At 39.3% G+C, this 12,619-nt stretch overlaps 1 pseudogene across 1 annotated transcript; it reads right to left on the bottom strand.

The window, feature by feature from the left end:
• Positions 1-4,396: 4,396 nt before the first annotated feature.
• Positions 4,397-5,378, bottom strand: LOC311173158 (myosin light chain 6B-like; annotated as a pseudogene). Its single transcript has one exon. The product of its transcript is annotated as a myosin light chain 6B-like (transcript).
• Between the last annotated feature and the right edge of the window lie 7,241 nt (positions 5,379-12,619).

Genomic DNA, 12,619 nt, shown 5'->3' with positions numbered 1-12,619 from the left:
AGCAGTAATAAGAGGAAAATATATAGCAATAGAAGCTCACATCAAGAAACAAGAAAGAACGCAAAGAAACAACCTAATCTCGAAGCTCAAAGATCTAGAAAAAGAACAACAAAAAAACCCCAAAACCAGTAGAAGAAAAGAAATAATAAAAACCAAAGCAGAAATAAATGAAATTGAAACTAAAAAAACAATCCAAAAGATCAATGAAACCAAGAGCTGGTTCTTTGAAAAAATCAATAAAATAGACAAACCCCTAGCCAGGCTCACAAAGGAAAGAAGGGAGAAAGCACAAATAAACAGGATCATCAATGAAAGAGGAGAAATCACAACGGACACAGCAGAAATCAAAAGAATAATCAGTAACTACTATGAACAGTTATATGGAAACAAGTTCAACAATCTAGAGGAGATGGACAAATTCCTACAACTCTACAATCACCCAAAGCTAGATAAAGAAGAAATAGAACACCTAAACAGACCAATTACAATTAGCGAAATTGAAATGGTAATAAAAAACCTCCCCAAAAACAAAAGCCCAGGACCTGATGGATTTACAAATGAATTCTACCAAACATTCAGAGACGAATTAGTGCCTATCCTTCACAAACTCTTCCAAAAAATTGAGAAGGAAGGGACAATACCAAACACGTTTTATGAAGCCAACATTACACTAATACCAAAACCGAACAAGGACAACACAAAAAAGGAAAACTACAGGCCAATCTCCCTAATGAACACTGATGCAAAAATCCTCAATAAAATTTTAGCCATCAGAATCCAACAATGTATCCATAAGATAATTCACCACGACCAAGTTGGATTCATTCCAGGGGCACAAGGATGGTTTAACATCTGAAAATCAATCAACGTTATCCAACACATCAACAAAAAGAAATATAAAAACCATATGATAATATCAATAGATGCTGAGAAAGCTTTCGACAAAGTGCAACACCCATTCATGATAAAAGCCCTTGAAATTCTTGGGATACAAGGAACATACCTCAACATCATAAAGGCCATCTATGACAAGCCAACAGCAAGTATCATTCTCAATGGTGAAAAGCTGAAAGCAATTCCATTAAGATCTGGAACAAGACAAGGATGTCCACTCTCACCATTGCTTTTCAATATAATACTGGAAGTCCTAGCCAGGGCAATAAGACAAGAGAAAGACATCCAAGGAATCCAAATAGGGAAAGAAGAAGTCAAACTATCACTATTTGCAGACGATATGATATTATACATAGAGAACCCCAAAAACTCCACAGAAAAGCTAATTCAACTCATCAATCAGTTCAGTAAAGTGGCAGGATACAAAATCAACACGCGAAAGTCAGTAGCCTTCCTATACACAAACAATAAATCTGAAGAAGAAGAAATCAAAAAGACCATCCCTTTTGTTATTGAAACAAAAAAAATCAAATATTTGGGAATAAATCTAACAAAAGAGGTAAAGGACCTATACAAAGAAAACTATAAAACACTGTTAAAAGAAATAGAAGAAGACACAAAGAAATGGAGAGACATCCCCTGCTCATGGATTGGAAGAATAAACATTATTAAAATGGCCATCCTTCCAAAAGCAATATACAGATTCAATGCTATTCCAATCAAAATTTCAATGTCATTCTTCAAAGAAATAGAACAATTATTGATGAAATTCATATGGAATCACAAAAAACCCCGAATAGCCAAAGCTCTCCTGAAAAAAAAAGAAGGGAATGGAGGCATCACACTCCCAGTCTTCAAACTATACTACAAAGCCATAATCATCAAAACTGCATGGTATTGGAACAAGAACAGACATACAGACCAATGGAATCGAATAGAAAATCCAGAAATAAACCCACAGATTTATGGTCAACTAATCTTTGACAAAGGAGCAAAGACTATGCATTGGAGCAAAGAAAGTTTGTTCAATAAATGGTGCTGGGAAAACTGGGTCGCTACATGCAAAAGAATGAAGCTTGACCACCACCTCACACCATACACAAAAATCAACTCAAAATGGATTAAAGAACTAGACATAAGACCTGAAACCATAAAATATATAGAAGGAAATATAGGCGAAACACTACGTGATTTGCACATCAAAGACATCTTTACAGACACATCACCCAAAGCAGTGATAGTGAAGGCAAAGATAAACAGCTGGGACTACATCAAATTAAAGAGCTTTTGCACAGCAAAAGAGACAATAACAAAAACAAAGAGAAACCCCACCAACTGGGAGAACATTTTTGCACCCAACACTAATGATAAAGGACTGATCACAAAAATCTGCAAAGAGCTGATGAGACTCAACAACAACAAAGAAAATAATCCAGTCAAAAAATGGGCAGAAGAGCTTAAAACAAACTTCTCTGAAGAGGAAATGCAAATGGCCAACAGGCATATGAAAAAATGTTCAACATCACTTGTCATCAGGGAAATGCAAATCAAAACTACCATGAGATACCATCTTACACCAGTGAGAATGGCACATATTAAAAAAACTAGCAACAACAAATGTTGGCGAGGGTGTGGAGAAAAAGGAACTCTTCTGCACTGTTGGTGGGAGTGCAAACTGGTCCAACCACTGTGGAAAGCTGTGTGGAGATTTCTGGACCTACTAAACATAGAGCTTCCATATGATCCAGCAATCCCACTCCTAGGTATTTACCCAAAGGACACAGAAACATCAATTCCAAAGAACACCTGCACCCCTATGTTTATAGCAGCACTGTTTACAATAGCTAAGCTTTGGAAACAACCCAAATGCCCAAAAATAGATGACTGGATCAAGAAGATGTGGTACATATATACCATGGAATATTACTCAGCATTCAAAAAAGATAAACACATGCAATTTGCTGCAACATGGATGGCGCTGGAAGGGATCATGCTCAGCGAAATAAGCCAAAAAGAAAAAGAAAAATACCGGATGGTCTCACTCACAGCAGGAATCTAGAAAACTTAAATAAGGGACCAGGAAAATGAATAACTATAAGAAAGTGAAAATCGAAATCAACAAAAAACTATGAACCAGAGACACTTTTAGGGGGGCGGGGGCGGGAGGAGAGGGATTGGGGTCAGAATGGGGGGCTGCAATTGTATGGGGAATATAACAATAAAATTTATTAAAAAAAATAAAAAAAAATTAAAAAGTTAAAAACAAAAAACAAAAAACAAAAAAAAAGAAATTAAAATATATAATGTAAGAAAATGGTTAAAATAAATAATGAATCAGATATCTGGTTTATAGAGTATTTAGTAAGCACATATCTATCACAACAGAGCATTGTCTGTGAGTCCATACGAGGTGCCCTCTCTTTAGTTCCAACTATGTTTTTGCTGTGATTTTAAGTTTAATTGTGAACATTCACTGTGGTGTAAAATCTAGTCATACCAAATCTACACTTATCCCTTATTTGATTTACTCTTGGAAAAATAATGAGAGAAATTATTTTAGGAAGTTTTAACACTTATGTTAAACTAAAATACATCTACCAATTTGAAAGCTATTGTGCCAGGTTTAATTGATATATTAAACATCATAATTATCTCCTGTCATATGTAGGAGGGGAATTATTTACAAATTATCAACCTTCATTAAATAAAATACTTAATATTTAGAACTGATGCCTACAAAATATTGGCTAAGTTGCCTTGAAAATATTTTCTTTTTAAGATATTATTAATCTCAAAATATGAAGTAACCCGAGAAAGAAAGCAAGAGATCCAAATAAGAAATCCTTTCTTCAATTCAACAAGGTAGACTTGCCTGTAACTTAAATTCTTAAAAAAAAAAAAAAAAGACAATTTTCAGTAGTGTACTTACTTTTGAGTCAGAATTTATTACTTAATAAGAATGTCATTCCTAGGGATATTAATAGGTCTCTATTTTAATGAAGTCTATAGCATTGCCACAAAATTGCCTTCGAGGTTTTGTGGAATTTTTCCTCCTTCTAAATATGAGCTATAAATAGTTTTGTATATGTATAATATTTATGTTTCATAAATTATAACTAAGTTGTGTTTTTTTTTTTCTAAGTTGTGTTTTAAACCAGTTGTAAACATAAATGATTTACAAATTAGAACTAAAACCATTATATACCATGTACAGGGAAACTTCTCCACTGTCTGGCTGCTGGGTTTGGACAATCGCAATATATTGCTGAGGAGGAAGTCAAGGCAGCTCCAAGCCAGGCTCATGCTCAATAGTAATAGCATTGTTTTCTCTTGGTAAAATCCATTCATCCCCTGAACCAGAGGTAATTTGCCCTAACGCTAATGAGCTTAAACTTGAAAGCAACCCTTGGACTTCAACCTTAGAGTATCAAGAGTTACTAGGAGTTGTGAAATATTTTAGGTGGCAGGGGAAGCCTGGCAGAACTTTTTTCTTACTTCATTGCTCCCCCTGCTCCCCCTTTTTTTGGGAAGAACCATCTCTTTACTTTGCAACAACCAGTGTTTCCCCAGTAGCAGGAATGAGCACCTGCCTACAGCTGGGGGTGAGGAAGCTCAGTACCCTGTTCTGCCGCATCCATAGAGCTGAGACACAGGAAGTGCTTCAGAAAAGTGTCATAAATAGAGCTGAGACACAGGAAGTGCTTCAGAAAAGTGTCATAGTTGATGCAGCCATTGCTATCCTCATGTCCTGCCAAAAGGGTCTCCACTTCCTCCAAGTCATCTTCTCTCCCAGGGTAGTGAGGACCTGTCTGAACTCTCCTCCCATGACTTGGTCATTCATTCCCTTCTTTGTCAAATACGCGGAGTCCCTTCAAGGAGTCCTCATATGTGCGTTGGTCCCGGTTCTTAGCCACTGCCCGGGCATGGGCAGGAAAGCCGCAAGTACACAGGCCAGGACTTTGGCTCATCATTGTTGAGGTTTTCCAGAAATGTGTGCACCTCAAATTTGTGAGGCTCTGGCTCAGGGCCCTCATCAAGTCCCCACACTGGCTGTAGAGAATCTTGTCTTCCCCTGCTCAACCTCAAAGGGTTCCTTGAACTCCCCCAGCTGGAAGTTGTTAAATTCAATCACCACTTTGGAGGGATGGATAGGGGGCTCTTGCATTTTCTCAGAAGTCAGAGTCAGCTGGTGCTGGCTCAGCCTTGGTCTTGGCTGGAGTGTCCCCTGCTGCTGGCTTGGCAGAAGGTTTGGGGACAGAAGGGCCTCCTTATTCCTTCATGGGGAACATCCTTTTTGGGAGACATGATGGCTGGTGCCCAAAGGACATTGTATCACTAGGGGAACCCAGGCAAGGAGCAGAGGTGGGGCACCAGAAAACTGTGGAAAGCAGTTCTATAATGTCATTTCTGGCCAATTGCTTAAAAGGACACCTGGCTCTCTTGGGTTCCAATCATTTGTCGTGTTTCTCATTCTAAATAAATTTTCTTTTTCTTATCTACTTTTATCTGGAATTTTGTATTTTCTGAAAAAGAGTTCACCAAATTGTAAATCCTTCAGAGATTGTTTGGATCGTGTTTCCAAACATTATCTGGTCCAAAAATGTGGGTGCTGCAAATTACTTGTATGAACATGGAAAGTCTTGTTGCCAAGGAGTAATGGCTTAAAGACAAAAGAAAGACAACTCAGAAGGCTTCAGAAAGGCAGTGTCGTTGGTTAAGAAGGACATCGACAGAAGCCAAAGGGCAGCATGAGGATCAGCCCCAGAAGGGTCAGTGGGCGACGTCAATGGTCAGCAAGAGAAAATGAGAATTTGTGCTGCTAAATTTAAATCACACTTGTGTTGAAAACTTTAGTTTAAAGGCAGGTAACACCTCCTGCGGGTAGCCTACCTATGTTTTAGCAACACAGGCCTTGTCATGCGAAGTCCTGAAAATATGCAAATACTGCTAAGAAATATGTCTTTCCATTCATGATTCACTTGTTTACATTCAGATCATGAGATGCTGAAAGTCAATAGTATTTTATAATTTCTAATTTCACAAATAAGTCTGAGGCAAAAAAAGGTAACATTGTATTCTTAATGACCCAACAAATGCAGTGAAAAATTTAACTCACTTCCCTCCCTAATTCATTACTTTGGACACAAATTAAAGAAAGAAAGGCAACCATTCATTTTGCAAAATATTGTAAATCCATCAAAACTTTCTTTTAGTCTTTTATTCTGTGTGCAAATTCTGCATTATTGATGTCTTTGTGTTACTCTATTCCTAGCTCTTAAAAAATAATTGTGACAAAAATGATTTTGTTTATTTCCAAATAAATATTCAAACATATGCATGTACTTCAAAAATAATGAACATATGTGTTTAAATTAAAATGGGATGGGAGGGGGAGGGTCCATGAAAATATATACACTAGCAGCCATTGTTAGGTCTATCTCATTATGTTTGCCAAACTTTGAAATCTGGGCAAGCTTCCCGTTTCTGTGCCTGCTGGAAATCCTGCAAGTAGCTGATTTGTGAGACAATGCCAAGTCACCCCAAAGTGCAGGGATGAGATTAGGTATTTGTGTGTAACACACACACACAAATACCATGAGCCAATCAACATGATCTAGCTGAAATCCCTTTATTTGTATGTCTTGCATATGATTAATATTGTATTTCAAACCTGAAAAAGGATGGAGATAACAGTAACACACAAATAAAGAAGCTATTACAAAAAGGAGCAGGAAGTCCAAGATTGTTAATGAATCATCTGGACAAACAAAACATTGTCTTCTTACATTTGGGCTAGTTTTCCAATTCAGATGTGTATTTTCAAATAATTATCTGCTGATGAGACAGAGACATACACAGAAGATCCAGATGGCATCCTCTCTGATGTGCTTAAATATGTGGCTCCTTTCTTAATTTCAGAAAAGAATGAGAAGATATAGTTGTAACTACACTGCAATTGGAAGGAATAGCAATTAAAGCTTGTTCAATGTCTTTATTTTTGACAAAGAGAATGCAATTGAAAAACTAGAGAAATATGGTCATCCATGTTTTATTTGGAACTTACTATGTACAATAGGTTATTGGTTTTGCATGACATTTCTGTCACAGTGTCTTATCATGGATTGCAGCATTAACAATTCATCTTAACAATGGTAGCAAAAAGCCACAACCATTTTGTTACACTCGTAGATTCTGTAGTACAAGAATTTGGGCAGGTTACAGTGAGATAGTTTCTCTGTTCCATGATGCTTGGGCCTCATCTTGCAAGACTCAGTGGTTTTAGGTCACTGAAACAGCAGGGTTGGATCATATGGAAGCTTCTTCCCTGTCATGTCTGATGACTGAATTGGAATACTCAAAGGCTGGGCTTTGACAGACCATCAGCTGGGGTATCTATATGTGGCCTGTCCGTGAGGTGTGGCCTTTCCACAGCATGAAAGCATCAAAGTAGTAGGTTTTTACTTAGTGGTTCAAGCGGTTCAAGTCCTCAAAAGTAAGTGTTTTTTTTGCAAACAAGGCTTTTCATGACTTAGGTTTCACATAGTGTCATTTCTGTTGTACTCCCACTGGTTGAAGTATTACAAACCCACCTAGATTCAGAGGAAATGGACTAGACACCACTTCTTGATGGTATAAGTGTCAAAGAATTTGTACGCATGTTTTAAAATTGCCACACTTACAAAAGGAAGAAATCAATATTTATTAAGCCTATTAATTAACATTGCTTTAAGTATTGTGAGAGAGAAGAGGAAATTTCCTCCTACCCCTGTGGCTTCTTCTTATGATGGAAGAGAAATTAACACCAAACAAAGTACTCTGAATTATATACAGTGTTGCAAACCAGTGTTACCTCGATTAAAAAATCAGACATATTAGTAGGAGAAAAAAACTGATTTAACTTCATAATATAGGGAATCTACATAGAAATAAGCATTCCAAGGTCAGTGAGGGAAAAGATTATATCCCGAGCTAAGGAAAGGATTAGGGGCCTGGAGCTTCAAGAAGAAAAGAGGGGGACTCACATGACAAGAAAACAGAACTCATAGGACAAAGATCAGATGCTCTGTAATTAGATGTTTGCCCTAACATATAGATAAGATTCTCCAATGAAAAGTATACTTCTTATAAAAATACAAAATGTGGACATTACTTCCAAATTTCATTCTCCTTGGTAGTTAAGAGAGTAGTCTAAGTTTCTCATGAACCTATAGGGTCTCAGCTCAAAATAATCCACTCACCAAAGTGACACACCTTGGAAAGGCATGTTCTGAACATTTTGGGGAGGCCTACTCTGAGCATCTTGGAGAGACCTGTTCCAAACAGCATGGATAGTTCTTTTTTTTTTTCCTAAGATTTATTTATTTATTTTATTTATTTATACAAACACTGGGTACAGTCAGAAGAACGGGAGGGTGAGTGAATTCACCAGAGCCAGAGAAGGGAGCAGAACAGGCAGAAGGACCGAGGTACACTGCTGAGGGGAGCAGCGGGCGGCAGGAGAGGTCTGCGCGCCATGTGGGACCCTCCTCGGGTGGCCGGGGAGCAGACGGGGATCAAACCGGCGCTGCAGAGGCTGCGGGCAGCTTCGTGACCCAGCGCTCAACCACTGCGCCACCGGGGAGGCCCAGCATGGATAGTTCTATGGTTCAAGGCATCATCTGAACTTATTTACTGCTTTACAGCATCTCTATCAAATTATGTCCATTTGACAGGTAAGAATCCTAAGGCTCAGTGGTTATGAAACTTATCAAACAAAACAGAACAATGTACAAAACGCTGGTCTATTTGATTCCAAACCCTGCTACGTTTTCATTACTCTTTACTATCACTCTTGTAATTTTTTAACAGCAACTGCAGAAGAGTCCTTTTGTATTAATCTGTAAGGAAAGTAGTGCATTTGATACACTTACAAAGAGGGCTATTCTTGCTATCACTGCTATAACACACTGTAACATATTTAGCTCTTGTTTCTCTCCGTATCATAGAAATCTTTAATTTTCTACAAATAAATGGTCACAAGTTTAGTGACTTTAAACAACATAGACTTTTTTATTAGTAAGCCATTGTCTTAAACTTAGAAAGATAAGGAAGAAAGTTAGAAAGCATTTACATTTCAGTTACTAAACATTGTAAGGTTGAATTTCTGCCAAAGTCTGCTTATTAAGAAGAATAAATATTTAAAGTTCATTTTCCAAGGAATAATTACCTAAAAACTGGAGATCATGTGTTTTTGTTAATAAATTAATTATATTAATGAAGTACAATTGTTTTACATCCTTGTTAATATTTTGACAATATAGGCTTTCTCCCCTCAGGTGTGGTCACCGTAGCTCCCCCATCACCACCAGTCCTCCACCATAGTCTATTGTGCTCTCCCCACCCTCCACCCAGCTCCCATCCCTCCCTCAAACCCAGAATTTCTATTACAGTTGTGGAGGTCAGCAGTGCAGCATGGGTGTTACAGGGCCAATGACGTGTGGGGAGAATGGACTCCTCAAAGAGACTCTGGGGCAGTGTTTCCTGGCTTATTCCAACCTCTACAGGCCATACACATCCCTAGGCTCACGGCCCCTTCCACTATCTTCAGAGCCATTATTGCATCATTTCAAACGCCGCTTCTGTCAATCCTTCTCCTTCTCTGACTCTGACGTGTCTGCCGCCCTCTTTCACTTAGAAGTCATATCATGAGTACTGTTGGAGCACTCAGAGACATCCCCACACCCCTCTGGATTCTTCTCAGGATGGAAAAGTGAACAAATTAACATCAGACAGATAAGGAGGTGGAAAAGGCCATATTTAATTACATATGTATGCAAAATTTATATGACTATAAGTTCTAAAGTCAGTGAAACAAACTTAAGGTTTATATCCTGAGCTAAAAAAATGGAATAGCAGCTAGGGGTATCGAGGGGAGAGAAGGGTGCCTCACATGATGGGGGGTGACTTCATGTGACAAAACATTGCATCTAAATGTTAACTTTGCCTTAAGATAGGTTTCTCTATTATGGTTATTTTTGGAAATATCTTAAATGTAGGTAATCTCCATTATGTAACATAAAATTCTCCATTAAGTAATAGAAGACTTTCCCATGACCACAGGGCCTCAGTTGACCTTAGTTCTGTTAGCAGAATAGGCCTGGGTTCTGCTGCTGCCTGTCACTATAGGAAGCCAATGAGCAGAGACAGGAATTGAATCTATTGAATCTAAAAAATCTTCTATTTTTTAGATCACTGGCCATTTATCTGAGAGAATGGTGGGCACAGCGTCCCTGAAGAGACCGTTCTGACATCTCTAGTTGTCCTTTTTAACAATGGGTTACACAAAGATCGTCATAAGGAAACAGCCCATCAGAAGAGCCCATCACAGTTGCTGTTTCTGGTATTCGTCAAGTTCAGCCCCCAGAGATTGCTATAAGACTCCTGGTTATCTTGACCCTGTTACATGCCACAGTGTTAATGTCCAGCATGCTCTTGGGCATCATCAGGGTAGGAGTCTCAGTCCAAGAGTTTTAGTTTAAAGAAAACAGATCATTGATCATAAACTGTGTATGTATACCCTGCACTAGGTGTGCATGTACAGATCCCATGCTCGATATGGTGCTCCTCCCTCCCTCCCTAGTCCCCATCAACTTCACACGTCAATGGGACACATATTGGAAAAAGCCTACTCTGGACACCATGGGAAAAAAAAAATCTACGTGAGCATTTTGGGGGAGTCTGGTCCTACATTACATTGGACCTGTGTGGATGATCCAGGGTAGGCTCCCCATCTCCATACTCATAAATTACTCACATTTGCAAAGCCCATTGGCCATATGAGGTCAGATATTCACAGGTTCTGGGGCCTAAGATGCGGGCATCTTGGGTCAGGGTGGAGGGCATTATTCAGCCTCCCACAAAGACTATTACACAAAGAAGGCCTAAGTGAGCCCATCATCTATAGTCTCCAATTAAACAGCCATTATATTCTGTCATCTACTTACATGAATGTGTTATGTTTACCAATTACCAGGCCGTTAATTACAGCATTTCCTCTCTTACATCCAAATTAACTATCTCATCAAGCTCACTGAAGACATTCACTTGGCAGTCCTGGAGGCTGCAACAGTCTCACCCACGCCCACACTTTCACCACCACGAAGGGGACAGTGCAGCTCACTCCACCACATGCCACTTCCCCACTGTCCCTCCCGCTCAGACCCTCTGACGGGCAGGCACACCTGTACACCCAAACCAACTTAGCCCCTCACGATGTTCAACCCAGCTTGACAGACTCACATTATCACCTCCTGACTCAGGCAGAACATGTCTGATTATGGCCAGGATGCACTGAGGAGCCACAAGATTTTAGGGGAGTGTCATGTGGTGACATGACAGGTAAGTCTGTGCACTTTCTCCCACACCTGCCACTATCTCTTGTCAGGTGCTATGTTTCAGCCCCTTCCCCCCAACTCCGGGAAGAATTAAAATGTAGTGAAAAGTCATAAGGTTGAACCTGAAAGTCCCGATTTCCATGCAGACATTCTCATTTGTTCAAGCTTAGCATTTAACCACAGGCCATGACTGGAATTTATTAACTTGCTAACACTGATGCTGTGAGGTCTTCAGCCATTGTATAGTGACTGTTTGCTTAATTACCCATATCTAAAGAGTGGCTTTGGCTGATTTGTGATTCTTTCAGCTTTCTAGGCCTGTACAGCCCTCTGCTCAGCAGCAGCACAGGTCATTGAGTACCTACTGGAAAGTGTCCTCCAGAAAAAACTCGAAGGACCCACTAGCGCGGGCCTGGTACATCTTACATTCACAGATCGTAGGGCTGCTGGTGCGAAACCAAGAATCAGCTCTGGGTGGGCAGTGAAGGACGCAGAAATACCGACAAATGCCAGAGAGAAGCTGGGTAATTTTATTCCAATTATACTCTTAGTGCCATGATGTCACAGCATAAATTTGTACTTTTGCATGCAGCTCATGCTGGTGTGATGACAGCTCTTAAAATATTGAGTGATTGTGGGCCCGTCAGCATAAAATTATTCTAACATGGTGCCTTTATTAGTGCTTCAATAAATGCCATTCTTCTTGTGTTCTGAGGTGGCATTTGCAAATGAGCTAATTTCTCTGCAGTAAAATAATTGTGTTGCATTTATTTTGCGGGGGAAAAAACAGTGCTATTACATAAAGGGGGCTCTTTTTCCATCAAAACCACATACGCTGTAGTTAGTCAAGTTTAAAAAAGAATGCATTAACTAAATGACTAGGTAATTATTTAAATGAACTCGCTGCTTTAAAAAGCTGTAGATGGAATAAACACCTTTAAAAATCCCTTGTTATTACAAAAAGATGTAGCAAATTAGTCACAGGAGTATCCATGCTCCGAGTCAGAGGGGGGCAGAAGGTGTTTGCTGATTGGTGACAGGCATTTTAGGGGTTCAGTGTGGGTCTCCTGACATCTGATGCCACACTGGCTTCTTTCTTCAGAAACAGTGGAATGGGGAGGGGAACAAAAATAGGTATCATTTGAATTTTGCCCTGTACATTTTGCTGCATGCATTCTCTGGCCTGGAACCCTAGAATCCTACAGTCTGGCCACTGTAAGGGTCCTTCTGTCTTCTCACTGATCATTTTGCCCATGATAAGCAAGCAGCCAGCACCAAAGTCTGGGAGGTCTCCTGCAAACATGCACCAAGACTTTGCCATCATCAGGACACTTTGCATCAAGATTAAGAAT

The sequence above is a fragment of the Talpa europaea genome (assembly GCF_964194135.1).
Source record: "Talpa europaea genome assembly, chromosome: 7".
NCBI classification, from domain to species: Eukaryota; Metazoa; Chordata; class Mammalia; order Eulipotyphla; family Talpidae; genus Talpa; species Talpa europaea.
This window is presented reverse-complemented; position numbering and strand designations above follow the sequence as displayed.